Source organism: Chrysemys picta, chromosome 9 (genome assembly GCF_011386835.1).
Source record: "Chrysemys picta bellii isolate R12L10 chromosome 9, ASM1138683v2, whole genome shotgun sequence".
Lineage (NCBI taxonomy): Eukaryota > Metazoa > Chordata > Testudines > Emydidae > Chrysemys > Chrysemys picta.
Window position 1 is genome coordinate 11,514,577 of NC_088799.1, and position 16,313 is coordinate 11,530,889.

A 16,313-nucleotide genomic window follows, 5' to 3' on the forward strand; every position below is an offset into this window, starting at 1 on the left:
TCTTTGATCGCCAGGATTCTTAGCTGGCTCTTAGGCACTAATGTAACAAACATGATTAATAAGATCAGGCGAAGACCATCCACAGGCTGATCTTTCTGGTGAGAGTCTCTGCCAGCATTATACCTTTTCCCCAGCACGTCAACATGATGTATGTTAATTAAGAGGTTATGAATCTGTTACAAGTATCAGGGGGTCGCCGTGTTAGTCTGTATCCACAAAAACAACAAGGAGTCCGGTGGCACCTTAAAGACAAACAGATTTCAGTCCTGTAAAAAGCAACAGAGGGTCCTGTGGCACCTTTGAGACTAACAGAAGTATTGGGAGCATAAGCTTTCGTGGGTAAGAACCTCACTTCTTCAGATGCAAGTAATGGAAATCTCTAGAGGCAGGTATATATCAGTGTGGAGATAACGAGGTTATCTCCACACTGATATATACCTGCCTCTAGAGATTTCCATTACTTGCATCTGAAGAAGTGAGGTTCTTACCCACGAAAGCTTATGCTCCCAATACTTCTGTTAGTCTCAAAGGTGCCACAGGACCCTCTGTTGCTTTTTACAGATTCAGACTAACACGGCTACCCCTCTGATACTAGATTTCAGTCCTGCAACCCTAAATCAGTCAAAACTCCCAGTGGGTACTTCGCCTGAGTAAAGACAGAGTTCCAGCACCTGGAGCTATTTATTCTTTTGGAAGTGTATCTGATATCACTACAGGCTTTAAAAGGCTTTATTGTTCCAAACCTGCTTAGCTGATACAGTCATGGTTGTCTTAGAAGCAGAACAAGGACTTTGTTTTTTAAATGGGCTCCAATTAATTTCCTCCTACTGTCCCCTTAATCTACACTCCCTTCAGCAAATGCTCCCACTCTAAGATTTGTGCTTTCGTTCATACCCCCAACCCACTGCCAGCCTGGCACAACCTCCCACTTCATGTCTGCCAAGCAGGCTCTCTGTCCTCCTCCTGCCATAGCTTCTTCCTACTGCCTTCTAATCAGTGATTTCCCTAAACACTCCCAGAGCACAACTGCTGCACAGGGCTTTCTCTTTTCTACAGCAGGGCATGATACCAGTAGCATTTCATTTTCAGAGCTTAAGATTTAAAGAGGGGAGAAATGTAAAGAAGTTTTGATCTAGGGATTTGGTTTGGACTCACTTCTCTCTTTTTTAATTCATCTATACCGAGGTTTGCCAGGATCCAATTTACTTCTTTATCATTTTGATGGATGTTTATTTTTAAGCATTTTTTTTTATCTATTTGAATTTTCACAGTTTCACCAAATTATGGGTTTTATGCATTTAACATTTTTTATTGGTTTAAATTTTCACAGTTGTAGGAAATTGTGGTGGTGGTGGGAGTTAGACAATTATTTAATGACAGTAGATGTTAAGATTTAAAGAGTTAAAGCTTTTTAACAGTTCATAGAATGTCAGGGGTGGAAGGGACCTCAGGAGGTCATCTAGCCCAACCCCCTGCTCAAAGAAGGACCAATGCCCAGACAGATTTTTACCCCAGGTCCCTAAATGGCCCCCTCAAGGATTAAACTCACAACCCTTTGGTTTAGCAGGCCAATGCTCAAACCACTGGGCTATCCCTCCCCCCTGTTATCCCTCTGTTAAAGCACAAATTGTCAACCTCACCTGTCAAAGTATACAAAGTAAATATCCTTTAATCAATCCCTAATAAGTTCTCAAGAAGAATTTTTCTTAATTTGCCTATATTATTTATCAACGGAAATATTTTTTGTCGCTTTGTGTGCATATGGTAAAATTAATGCTTACCAACATTCACGGATAAAAAGCGAATCCTTCCCAGCCTAACTATATCTCAATTGGTTCTGAACGCTCATCCTTACAAACAGGTGACTTAATGATGCTCAGCATCTCACCAGATCGGGCCCTCGATTGTGAAGTCCCTTTGGGCAGAGGCCATATCTCATTCTATGATTTGTAAAGCACTGTGTGCATTTATCGCACTATGGAGCAGGATTCAATAATAAAAATGAAATAGTCTGGATTCTAAGTGCCTTAATGTAGAACCTTTTTGTATCACAGTGGCCATTCCCTAGCTCACTGAGAAATAAACTCGGCTGTTTGTGGTTTCCAGTGAGGGGGCGCATGCATTCCAGAGCGCTGTTTGTGTAAAAAAAAATGCTGTCACGCCACCATCTACAAAGTCTCACAAAGGGCTGATTCATGTATTTGCATAGCTGTGAACTTGGGTGAATGCTTAGAACTAATGGAGATGGATTTGGAGGGGGAAAAACAGTGCTGGATCTGAGCTGAAATTCAGCTTGAAGGGTGAGAGGGCTGGAATCCAAATCTGGATTTGGATCAGAATTTCACAGCTGGACCCCTATCCCTGGAATGGGGCAAACCAAAATTCTGGGTCTTTTCACCCCAAACTTTGCAGAGGAGTGGGAAGGAGGCTTGAAATTTAGAGAGAAGGAGGCCCTTCTCTAAAAACCACCACCGAAACATTCTGCCTATTTAGGCCTTGGGTGACATCATAAAAAGCTACAATATATACCAGTGAGTTGGCCTTTTGGCACTGAGCACCCTCAAAATCACATTGAAATGAATAAAATCCATCTGTTCCTCTGGGGCAGGGACCATCTTTTTGTTCTGTGTTTGTACAGTGCCTGGCACACTAGGATCATGGTCCATCACTGGGGCTCCTTGGCGCTACCAAAAAATAAATAAATAATCTAAGTCTTTGTATCACACTCATGGGTGGACACAGATTAGGCAGGAAGGGGAGCTCTTTGCACCAGCCAAAGAGGAGGGACAGCACTGCTTAAACAAGCAAGGAAGAAGAAAGGAAGCTGTGTTTTCCCAGTCTCCTTACTTTAACCCCTGACGCTTGTCACTGTGGTATCTGAACACCTAAACAGTCTTTTCTTTCCTTTTCACCTGAGCAAAAAACCATAGTCAAGTATTAGGGGAACAATGTATAAGAAAAGGCATTTGTGACTAAAATAACTATGGCTTGGAGGACAAAATAGTAGCTACCAGCATCTAATCGATATGATGACCCAATAAGGAGAATTTTCAAGCAGTCAGCATAGGTGCTGGAACTAGAGGTGCTGGGGGTGCTACCCCACCCCCTGGCTTGAAGTGGTTTCCATTATATACAGGGTTTACAGTTTGGTTCAATGGCTCTCAGCACCCGCACTGTACAAATTGTTCCAGTGCCCCTGGCCATCAGAGTAGAGAATTTGGGATACAGGACTCCTGAGTCCTATTCCTGGCTCTTCTACTAGTGACTCACTGTGCAGCCTTGGGTAAGCCATGGTCTACACTAGAAAATTAGGCCAACATAAATACGTCGCTCAGGGATGTGAAAAATCCACACCCCTCAGTGGTGGTGTTAAGCTGACCTAAGTCCCTGTGTAGACACTGCTAGGCCGATGGAAGAATTCTTCTGTCAATGCAGCTACCGCCTCTCTGGGAGGTGGATTACCTACGCTGATGGGGAACCCCTCCCATTGGTGTAGGTAGTGTCTACACTGACGCACTAAAATGGTGCCGCTGTGCTGCTGTAGCGTTTTAAGTGTGGACAAGCCCTATAACACTCAGGTTGACTAAAATGGCCTCTAACATTGGGGACATCAGCTAGCAAACAGAAAATTGTGGCATCCAGTACCATATTTAGTGTCCACTGTTATAAACTGAGGTCTGGCCCTCTGCGCATCGGTTTACTCAGTCTGTTCATATGAAGCAGTTGTGAGGACTTATTGAAATCTTCAGGAGGAAGGCCTCTAAGGTTCTGTTCACACACAGTCCTATCACTCCTGTTGGTGTCACTTACTGAAAGGTAAACTTACACATGGTGTGTGAACGGCTAAAACTAAAAGTACTGTAATAGGGCAGCTGAGTGACGCAGCTGGACCTACTGGACGCTGTGCTGATATAGCCTAAACCACTGCCATAGTCATTAGGAGACCTGGAGGAGCTTGGTTATCACAGACTTTGCTCTAAACTAAACACAGCTGAGCATACAGTCGAGGTGATACACAGCTCATGCTGCCTGCATTCGTTATACAGTCCTTCTCCGGTAGGATGAACAGTAGCAGCATCACCACAGGTAGCTAGACATCTCCTGACTCACCTAGTCCGAGTGAAGGCTTTGTGATGGCAGCCTTCAAAGTGGAGGGGGGTGGCTGCAATGCACAGAAGGGTGTATGGGAAGGAAGGAGAGGTCTTTTTCTCTGGAAGAGTTTGAAGGATTTCAGAATGTTTCAGAATGCCAGTGCCTTGGAGCTACCCATATGTGATATCATTAATGCTGCCTGCTTCATTAGCTGGGCAATCCAAGCCACCCTTCACTATTTAACAGATAATTACATGCCTAATCTTGTGTAAAATTGTTACAGTAATGACATCACAGCAGCCACTCCAAAGGTCAGATGTAAGTGACTTGGTTCAGTGTTTTCTTTAGCTATAAGGGTCACCTATAAGTTATAATCCTTTCACAGGAACAATGGAGTGTGAAATCTCCAGGATCCTTCTTCTGAAGGCCTTTAGGGGAAAAGAAACATTTCACATGGAGGAATCTGAAACTAAGTTAATATATGCTGGTTCAGTGGTTTGGTTAGACAACACGTTTGTTTCCCTTGCACTAAACGTCCCTCCCCCCCCAAATTGGACTGTGAATCCCAGTCCTTATCACCCAAAGCTGCAAAATAATGTCCCCATAGTATTGGAGCAGCCCCACTGATAAAAGGAAATACTTTTTCACACAACACGTAATGAGACTGTGGAACTCATTGCCAAATGATGCTATGGAGGCTTAGAATTTAGCAAGATTCAGAGAGGGACTGGACATTTGTATGAATGACAGCCATCTCCAAATTTATAAAATAGTATCTACTAAGAAGAAAATGAGCTTTCAAATGGATATAAACCATCAAGATCATGTCTTAAAACAATCTCTGATTATTAGGAGTTAGGAGAGACTTTCTGTGGGGAAGATTATCCAACATCTGCCTACTGAAGCAGTATCTTGTACTTGCTGCTGGCTACTCTCAGAGACAGGATTAGAAGGACTTTGGTCTGATCCAGTATGGCGATTCTTATGTTCCTATTTCAATGGGGTTAATATGGAGATTGGAAAGGGAGGCCGTGTTTTGGTTTTTGCAAAATCCAACTGGTCCTTGGGATCAGGGTTCCATTTTATTTAAATCACCACTGTTCCAGGGCAGGGTCTGGGGGAGCTCAAGGTGTACCAAAGTAAGCAATCTATCAACAGCATTAAAATGGAGTCCAACTCCCACTAGTGTTTTCAAGTACGTGTTACATTTACTCCCTTTCCTGTGCATTTGTTTAGGGGTAGATTTTGGTACCCTCATGCAGAATGAGTAGCAGTATTCTCCAGGAGCAGTCCTGCTGCTTTCAATGGCACTACCGTGGCATAAGTAGATCTGGGCGAAATGTTTTTTGGCAAGTAGCAAATTTGCCAAAAAAATGTATTTTGAGATGCGCCAAAAATGCATTTTGAGAGTCACCAAAACTATTCATGACTTTGGGTTGATTTTGGGTAAATAAGTTTCAGCCAAAAAAAAAAAAATAATAAGGTGGGGGGAATCAGAAATGTTAATGGTTTGTTTCACCATTTTTGAAATGAACTGTTTCAACATTTTGTTTTGAATCAACATGACATTTAGAAAATGTCATTTCAAAATTATGTGCAAATGGTTCATTCAACCTGAACAAATTTTTTTGGTTTTTCATTTGATGAGAGAAACAAACAAACGAAAAAAATCAATTTCATTTTGAAATGAAACAAATATTTTTTTTTTTGGCCACTGAAGCGAAAAAAAATTAATTATTTGCTCAGCGCTAGTCTTAAGGTACTGCTTAACATGAGTAAGGGTGGAAGAACTGGGCCTCTGCTCTTCAGTTAGCTGTGGAGAAAATGTTTCAGATAAATGGTTTCAATTTTGGTCAGCAGCTATGTAAATAAAGTATCTTACTGCAAATTTGACTATGAAACAAAATTGCTCTGTGCTGTCATTAGCTCCTCTAGAAAGAGGAAACAAAGCACGGAGGAGTAATGTTTGCTTTCTATCAAGTGATTAATATCAAGAACATTAACTTTTTAGTTCACGTCTTTCAGATCTGTTTGTTGTCCTAGGGAGGCAGCAAACTATCCATGGAAAATTTGGCTACTGCTGAACATGGGGGAGGCAATACAGCAGTTACACGCACCCACTGTGGGTATTATCCTCACAGTTGTGATGTCACAGGGCTGTAATTATTATATACTCACACTTCAAGGGAAATATTATGTTGACTTCAGCAGTTTCTATCTCCATTTAAATGGTGTGCACAGGTAGCAACATGCAAACGCACCTCAGAAGTAGAAAATAACTTCAGCTCACATTTGTACACCCTTGGTATAAATATAGTGTGAAACATCGGTAGCTGCCTAGAACTTCATTGTTGCCACTACGCTGCATACAATAGTCCTTTGGCACTTCCAGCTAGTGTCAGGGATGGAACTCAGATCCTCCTGCCTCAGAAGCACAGCGAAAGGAGAATCTTTCTCACCAGTATAGGGTCTGTGACACATAGCTGAGCAGCTCTGAATTAATCCATTAGAGGGAAATGGACATACATTGTAATCATGTCATGATAGCATTTATGCACTAAGTCCCCACTCCTGCTGAAGTCAATGGCAAAACTCCCATGAACTTTAATGTCATTTAAACTTTAAACAGTCCTAAAACTTCTGTCATTTACCATGACAGTAACTGGAAATACACTCCCACTACAGCCCAAATCAATTCAACAGCACGCAAGTCATCATTACAACCAATAATAACAGGGTACAGTGCTGCAAATTTAACGGTGCTTTTGATGATCAGGCAAAAAGAGTTTAATATGAGACAGCCAAAGACAAGAAAAGATGTGGTAGCACAGTTCAGGGGAAGAGATAGCAAGGAGAACAAGGTACGAAAGATTCCTGGGAGAACAGGGTTTGAGGTGGGAGAAAGAATGTGTTTGGCGGAATGGATGGGGGAAGTGTTTCGTGCTGAGAATGGGAGCGGGAGTGGAAGGAAACAGTAAAGAGAGAGGGAATGCAGGGAGTGAAAGGAAGAATGAGGAAATGAGATCAGAGAGGTAGGAGCGGCCACTGAGTGAGGCTGAGAGAGTTCAACTGGATGTGGTAAAAGACAGAAAGGTGGGGGAGGGATTCAGTTTCTGAACACATTTTTCAAATGTTTAAACCCAACTAATGTTCCATTCAGTTCCTTTCAGAATTGCCATGGCTTCTTCTAAGCCTCTTGGCTAAGCAGGGCCGGCTTTAGGAAATGCGGGGCCCAATTCGAACATTTTCGGCGGGGCCCCGGCAGGGATGACTAAAAAAAAAAAAACATGTAAAAAAAGCCTTTCATTACTTAGCAACCGGTTCCCTATAAAAAGTTCTGATTTAAGGGATGTGCCACAGTATGTATTTTTTATACCAGTAGGGTTACCATACGTCCGTATTTCCTCCCGGATGGCAATTTAAGAACCAAAAAGTCTGACATGTCCGGGAAAATACGGATGTATGTTAACCCTACCTAAAGTTCTTTTTTAAAAAGATGGGCCTGAACTAGAAATGAGCTCCGTTTCACAATCCCTGGGGGGTGTGCACATGTGTGGGTCCCAGCTGCTCCCTGCCCCCCTCATTGAAGTAGGTGTGCAGGGTTATGCCCTGGGAACTGCAGGGCACCACTGGACATGGGGCTGGCTGGAGGCAGGGCAGGGCTGACTGGAGGTAGGGTCTGGCTGCAGGCAGGGCAAGGGGTGCGAGTCTGGCTGGAGACAGGGGTGTGTGGGGTGGGCTGGCTGGCTTCAGGCAGGGGGGTGCGGCAGGGGTTGGCTGGAGACAGGGCAGGGGGTGCGGGGTTGGCTACAGGCAGGGCAGGGGGTGCAGAGCTGCTGCGGGAAGGGGTGTCTGTTGGGCTGGCTGGCTTTGGGCAGGGCCACAGGGGGGTGCGGCAGGGGTTGGCTGGAGACAGGGCCACAGGGGGGTGCGGCAGGGGCTGATTGTGGGCAGGGGGTGAGGGGCTGGCTGCGGGCAGCAGCAGGGTAGGGGGTGTGGGGCTGCTGCAGGCAAGACGGGGGTGCAGGGCTGGTGCGGGCAGGACAGGGGGTGCAGGGCTGCTGCAGGCAAGACGGGGGTGCAGGGCAGGGGGTGTGGCAGGAGCTGGCTGCAGGCAGGGGGTGCAGGGCTGGCTGGAGACAGGAGCTGGCTGCGGGCAAGGCAGGGGATGCGGGGCTGGTGCGGGCAGAGGGTGTGGGTACAGCCCACCCTGTATGGTAAGTGCCCCCTCCTCCTCCTCCCTCCCACACCGGGGTAGCAGCAGCCCGGGGTTCGGGGGCTATTTAAAGGGCCCGGGGATCCCCTGCTTCCACCGCCCCAGCCCTTTCAATAGCCGCGGGAGCCCTGGGGAAGCGGCGGGGCTCCAATGGCTATTTAAAGGGCCGGGGCGGTAGAAACAACGGAACCCCCGGACTTTTTAAATAGCCCCCAGAGGCCCGCAGCCCTACCCCAGGGCTCCAGCAGTGGGGCTCTGGTGGCAATTTAAAGGGCCTAGGGCTCCCTGGGGAAGCCGGGCCACCCGGGTACAGCACACTGGCTCTTGCCAGTACGCCGTACCGGGGCTTGGGCGCGGGGCCCTCTTAGGGGCGGGGCCCGATTCAGGGGAATTGGTTGAATTGGCCTAAAGCCGGCCCTGTGGCTAAGAATAAACGTAGTGTGGTGTCAGTTTAATATGTGCTCTGTCCTGTCCTCCATATGGGACTGCAATGGAGACAGACTCAGTGATCTTAGGAGTCATTTCCATCCTATTACTTCCTGTAGAATCACACAGGCTCATTTCTCACTAGAAACCCTGCCCACGGTTCAAGCTATAACTACAATGAAGATTGGAAGCTGTTCTGATTTGATTTGAACCCGTTCATCAATTACCTCACATCAATTACCATCTCTGTAGCTCCTGAACAGTGAGCTTCATTATGCTAAGTGTAGGAGAGGGAATGGTAGCTGATGACTGCTCTAATTTATATTGGGGACTGACCTGGTGTCTGGAGGGCTTAAGGATCAGGCAGCCAAAAAAGGGTACTTTTGTTTTCCCTCTTCTTGGCTTCACTGCCATAGTGGAGGATGTGGTCCCAAAATGCTATTTGTGTGTGTATTTGCATGGACTCAAGGTCACGAGGGTCTCCTTAGCATATGGCATACACTGGGAAGGTGACAAGGAGTCAAACAAGATTCAGAGATCTCTGACGCTTCCTCCCCCCGCCACAAACAGTTTATAAAGAACAATCGCACTGCTTGAGTATTCCTAAGAATCATTTTGTTGCTGCAAGGCCAATGCCCTTCCCACTGTGATTCTAGGGAGCAGCCCTGAAAAATCATTAGATAACTCACTGGCATATTACACAGGGCACTATATTCATGCCACATTGCTTCTCAAGGCTAGATTTAAGTGTCTGGATGGGCTTCTAATGCCCATTGCCTTTAATTCTTCACCTTTGTATAGAGCCTGAGAAGGATAGTGCGGGTAATGTTTTAGGAAGGCGCGAGAGGCTGATGTTTGTCTGAGGTTTGCCTGTGTTCAGGTTTCTGACAACAATAGGCTCTTTTGAGGCCTCAGTGGGCTATTTATGGCACCAAAATAATGAGATAAATTCTCCTTAAGGCATTTCACATCTTGGATAGTGGGGAATCTGCAAAAAGATCAGCACTTGTGTTCATTTGACACCATAAATGGCTCCTTGAGGTATTAAAAGGCCTATGAAAACCATGCATCCGCATAAAGATATAATCACTGAACTGTTTGGGTTTGCCTGAATATGGCCATTTCCTTCATTATCCAGGTTATGAAGTATTTGGATGCACAGTCCTAATATTTCCCAACTGAACAAGTCATTTTCCTCCCAAAGGGAGTCTTCTCTGTCCCTCAAGCCTTGAGGATTCCCCACTAGCCCTCAATTTAATCTGCTACTCTTCCCTGCCCTTCACTTTGTGCACTGCAATCATGATCCTTCCAGATGAAGAGACCATCAATACCACTTATTACTTGGACAGAATTGTTACTATTAAGTGATGTGAGGTATTCAGTATTCCTAGTTGGCTTTTGCAGTGTTCCTAGCCACAGGTACCCAGAGAAAAAGCAGGAACCTGGAACCAGGAGTCAAATCCCGCCCTCCCACAAACACAAGCTTTTAGGTGTATTAATTGAAGAGGCAGGGACATTCACTTGTGGCTGTGCTCAGTTCTGAGACGCCAAGCAGGGAGGAAGATTGTTCAGGATGGGGTATAAATAAGAGTGATAATGGGATAAATTTTAGAGGAAAATATAGACTGAATATCAGGAAAAGTTTCTTAGCTATGAGGTTTGCTAGAGTGTGGAACCATCTCCCAAACAGAGTGGTGGAATTACTGTTAATTAAGATCTTGCCTGCTTGATTCAAGGGACGGCCCAAAAGGAGTTTTCTAAGCCTAGCATTAATGATTCTAAGGCCACACAGCAGGTCAATAACAAAGCTGAGAATGGAAATCACATTTTCTGCCTCCCAGTCCTGCTCCTTAAACACAAGACCGACCTGACAGTTTTGCCTGTGTAAGTGTAACCCACACACCTCCTGGGTGTGGTGCTCTGTCCCATCTAGTGGCACCGAGACCACTTAGAGAGAGAGATAAAACGAATCTGCTCTACAGCCTTGGCTAACAGCCAGTTGGCTTTTAGCTCGTGCAGTAGAGGCTCGGGAACTAAACTCCAGAGGCCCCAGGTTCGATCCCACCCGCTGACGACCGAGGTCTGTTGGCGTTACATAAGGACGGCAGGATCAGACTCACCTGTATACAAAGCACGCTAAAGTACTGTAATAGAGAAACTATTGCATCGTATACAAGAGCAGCAAGAACAAATATCCAGTCTGTGAGCATATAAAACCAGTGGCATTCATGCTGTTATGATAGTGTTCACAGGAAGAAAGGCTTCAGGAGATGGTATTTCTTGGAAAATCCCCCCCAAGTTACGTGAGTCAAAATACCTGCTCTTCCTGCAGGTCTTTACACAAATGCCAACATTTGAAGAGCTGATTCTACTTGAGGCCATAACCGAAAATAAATACTACTGCAAATCAGGGATGCAGAGGAACAGAAGTAAAGCCAGCGTGATCTAAGAAGAACAGCTATAAAGCAACTAGCTAAAGGAAATGCATCTGCATTAGTGGAAGACAGCTACCACTTAGGGAACATTTAACGCCCCGGTAGCAGCCACATTAAATCGTGCAGTGGCGCAGGCAGTATCAAATGGCGTGACTCTACTTCAGTGCTGGCATTTACTGTAGGGCAACCAAATGGTACAAAATAGGAACAACAGACCTCAGTGCAAGACAATGACCTACATAAACAGATCTTATTTATCTGCAAAATTTTATGAGCCACAGTGCTGAATGCTGATTAAAGCAATCGGCAAATGACGGCGTACAGAACTCCATTGGTATATGCTTGTAAGAGATCTCATGGATTACTCCCATGTAGAATGCCCCTCACAGATACTTATACATTTTTCAGCTGTCCGATTTGTCCTTTTGTTGAAGTAGCTGGGATTCCCTCTCCAGCACATCCCATGACCACTGGCACCAACAAGTGCCATGCTAGCAAGCATTCCTGTCAGTCATTAAACCCTGTAAATCCCACCTCTAAAGTGTGGGAGGTGGTCAGCATTGTGGAGGAGAAAGATGGGTGCTATCAGTAAGCTAATGCTGCCTCTGAGAAAAGCTTAAGAAGGTTGATGGAGGATGTTGCTGCCCTATGATTTCTGCCTGTTCTCTGCCCTCCTCCTGCACCTTCCTAAGATGTAGTCCCCAAATGGGGAACTCCACAGGGTCAAAGGCACCCTCTGTTTGAAATGTGCGGTTCATATGGCATGAGGGGTCACCATCATAAGGGTGGAGTTAGCTAGCTACAGAAAACAAGAGGATTTTGTTTTTTAAAAAGGCAAAATGTCTTGACTTGAGGTTACTGCCTATGATTTTTTTCTCAGAGTATTTCATTATTAATATTTCTCCGAGTGTTTGCAAGAATAAAACAGACCTATGCAGAAAGGGTGACACATTTATACCTCTGTGCTGCAAGCCTGCATTCAACCTACATAAGGCTACATGTCACTTTCCCCACACCTAAGTTCTCTTAACCTCCCAGTTCCCATCTCACTTTTTACTTACCGAGTTTATGCTCCTTCTCTAATGCTGGATTTCCATGTTGTGGGGGGAGGAGGGATGGGGTGGGGAGAGAAGAGACACATCTGAATAATCTCTTGAGTCTTGCCATTTAACTCTGCTATGTAACTTTTTGCCTTCCTGCTCCCTCTCTTGTTTAGGGAAACATGCTTACTGTGAACCTGTTTAAAAGCCTCTGTGCTGAGTGTACAGAATTTAAATTCCTCACTTTTGACTTGAGGGCTTTTTGGACCAGCTTCCTCATTTGTGTTGATATCCCTCAAACATGGCCCAGAATGTTAGTGTCACTAGCTAGTTTTTAGTATGATCCCTCGCCTGAGGATGCTGAACTGAATTATACTGGTCACTATTACTTCTTAGATTAGTGATAGTGAGTTCTTGAATCAACTACCATATGTTCCCTAGATTACCGATAAGGGAGGGACTGCTGTGCAGTGGTTACTACCTGTGACTAGGCACTGAGGAATCCTGGGTTTTATCCTTGGCTCTGCCTTTGGGTATGTCTGTGCTGTAATTATGGGATGTGACTGCAGCTCCAGTTGACTTGGCTGAGCTAGCTATTTCAGGTACTGGAACAGTAAAGCTACAGCGGTTTGTACAAGCCTTCCCGGGACCCTACGTAACTGATCATGTGGCTAGGCCATGCTGAAGTACATTCTGCCACAGCTTCACTACTCCAGTACCTGAGCTAACTATATTCAAGTTAGCTTGGTTATATCTACACAAGCTGCTGTCACACCCTGTGAATACGGTATGGACATACCCACTGACTTGCTGAGTGACCTCTAGCCAGTCATTGAATGTCTCCAGGCCTCAGTTTACTCCTCAGTAGAATGGAGATAATATTCCCCCTCTGTACTTGTGGGGGCTATTTGTATGGCACCTTGAGATGACTGAATGACTGAAGAAAATCCGGCCTTTATTATTCTCCTCATCATCTGGTGATGATGAGTTTGCAGTCCCAGCACGTGGCAATCACATCTCTTGGCGCACTGCAGTCAACGGGGAGCGTTGTCCCTGGGGAACAGCCAGGGATAATTGTCACCTCTGCCTGTCAAAACTCAGTAAACATTTTAAAGCTTTCTGTGCCCTGTCAATTGTAAACGCATTTGCATTTACGTAAGAAATGAGATGTTGGACAAGCACTATATTCATCATTTCAAATGCTTCCAGGGTGCTGGGGAGGGCAGGGACTATATGTAAAATGGTCCAGCTTGTGTGGCATGTCCAGCAGCAGCAATGGCAGCAGCAAAAGGCCGGAAGACATGAGTTTCCACTGTCTTCATAGCACACAGAACCCCACTGGGACTTGAGTGGAGAAGTGTGAGGTTTGGAATCTAGCCCTAACAGAGATCTCAGGAGACTACATTAAGGAGGAAGGATGTTGAAGGCAACAATGGTGGAAGTTCATGTCTAACTGTTTGAGTCACACAGTCCCCATTTGAATCTTACCGGCATGACCAGCATTGTCACATGTAAACAGGAACTGCATGGAAAGGAGGGAACATAGGACATGAAAAATAAAAACGGTGGTTCTCTCTGGCATTAGCCCTCCATTTCCCTCTTAAACCATAGAACATAGACTGGTGGTCGTTCGCCTTCTTGGTAACACTGGCACACTGTTGACTCATACCCAGCTTCTCGTCCACTGTAACACTGCCCTAGATCCTTTTCTGCAGAACTGCTGCCTAGCCACTCGGTCCCTAGACTGTAGCAGTGCATGGGAGTCTTCCATCCTAAATGCAGGACTCTGCACTTGTCCTTGTTGAACCTCATCAGATTTCTTTTGGCCCAATCCTTTAATTTGTCTAGGTCCCTCTGTATCCTATCCCTACCCTCCAGCGTATCTACCACTCCTCCCAGGTTAGTGTCATCCGCAAACTTGCTGAGGGTGCAATCCAGGCCATCCTCCAGATCATTAATGAAGATATTGAACAAAACTGGCCCCAGGACTGACCCTTGGGACACTCCGCTTGATACCGGCTGCCATCTAGACATAGAGTCATTGATCACTACCCATTGAGCCCGATGATCTAGCCAGCTTTCTATTCACCTTATAGTCCATTCATCCAGCCCATACTTCTTTAACTTGCCAGCAAGAATACTGTGGGAGACTGTATCAAAAGCTTTGCTAAAGTCAAGGAATAACATGTCCACTGCTTTCCCCTCATCCACAGAGCCAGTTATCTCGTCATAGAAGGCAATTAGGTTAGTCAGGCATGACTTGCCTTTGGTGAATCCATGCTGACTGTTCCTGATCACTTTCTTCTCCTCTAAGTGCATCAGAATTGATTCCTTGAGGAACTGCTCCATGATTTTTCTGTCTATACTGTGTAACTCTGAAGTGATATGCTAAAAGGAGATTCTCTTTGACCGTATAAATGGTTAGCTTGTTACTATATACAGGAATGTGCAGTTGGATCTATCTCTGGTCCCCATTACTGTAAATATCTGAGCCACTCAAACTTTCATGCATTTATCCTCAAACAGTGCAGCAAAATAAGGAAGTACTATTATCTCCCTTTTACAGATGGGGAATTGAGGCCAAGAGAGGCTAGGTGACTTGCTCAAGGTCACACAGGAAGTCTGTGTCAGAGCAGGGACTTGAACACAGTTCTGACACATCCTAGGCTAGGGGGCTAACCACGGGACCCTCCTGCCTCTCTGAGAAGCCAGCACTCTGATTGAGAAGGTAGAAACAATGGCATAATTACCCTTGGACTAGGTTTAGTGGTTAAAATAGACTGAAACATGGGGGGAAGCCAACGGTGTGCTGACAATACCAGCCAAGGAGTAGGGGAGCCAGGGGGAGTGCTGTTTACCCAAGTCAGAGAATTGTGGGGAGAGCTCACTGCTGCTTTGGGACCCATGATAAAGTTAAAAGGACCATGCGCCAAATCCTGGCTCTAATGAAGTTGGTGAGAGTTCTGCCATTGACTTCAGTAGGAGCAGGCTTTGGCCCTGTGTATTTCTATAGCTCTTAGTTTCCCGCATTTCTAAGTGTACATACTTGCTTGTGCCTTGTGAAAACAGAATGGAGATTTGCATTAACTGAGCAATACCTGGCTTTGAAATGTCAACCGACGGCACGTGTCACCCGGGGAAAGCTAAGATTAAAAAACTGATAGTGGCTGTGTTTGTGGGTGGGAGTCAGGAGGAGAATTTGTGATGTGATGTGTGTGAGGGAGAGGATTTTATAGAAAAAAAAGAGGGCCCCCCACCCTAATGGAAATGACAAAGGAGGAGCAGAGATACACCAGGGAAGCGGCGGAAGGAAGGAGATAAACAGCAGCAAAACAAACCCCAAAGGAAAAGAGCAAACAGCAGGGGCAGATATGGCAGAAACAGCTCCTTTTCCCACTGCACCCACCTAATTCCTTCAGGGGGCCAATCATCTCTTATCTCCTCTGTTTCAGTCCCTGTGCCACAGAGGACAGCAGCTGGAGCAAAGCAAAGGCAGAGGCGATGCTAAAACTACCGCACAGTGGGGATTGAACACTGTGGAATTACTTATTTTTGAGTCCGGCATTTGGATTAGCTTTAAAAAGAGACGTGCAGATAAGCAAGCAGGCAATTACAGCCCAGATGTAATTTTTCATGAATGGAAAGAGCTACAGTCTAGGTGGGCCATACTGAAACTCTAATTCAGTTAGGTTCCTTTTGTCACCCCATTCATCATGGATGCTATAGGAGACGGAATTAAAAAATAAATACAACTGTGTGTTGCCTCAGGCCTGCCTTTTTTTAGTCTTTTAATTTTGTCGTTGGGTTTCATTTCTGCTCAGAGAAATACAGCAGTTCAATTTTAGCCGGTCAGTAAATTGCATGAGGAGCTCAAAATACATCACTGACAAACACCTATAGTGCCAGATATCCGTTGATTTTTGGGGGGGACACAGTTAGACATGAATAATAATAAATAGCTCTTCTATAGCACTTTTCATCAGGTGATCTCAAAACTATTTACAATGGAGACCAGAATCGCCATTATACAGATGGGGAAAATTCAGGGACAACAAGCTGAAGTGTCTTGGCCAATGTTACCCAGAGACAGAGTTGGGAATAGAA

The 16,313-nt window shown here is 45.2% G+C and overlaps 1 protein-coding gene across 10 annotated transcripts in view; it reads right to left on the bottom strand.

Moving 5' to 3' along the window:
• Positions 1 to 16,313, bottom strand: part of LOC101933933 (calcium-activated potassium channel subunit beta-2) — a 245,513-nt gene that overhangs the window by 29,839 nt on the left and 199,361 nt on the right. The window lies entirely within an intron of this gene.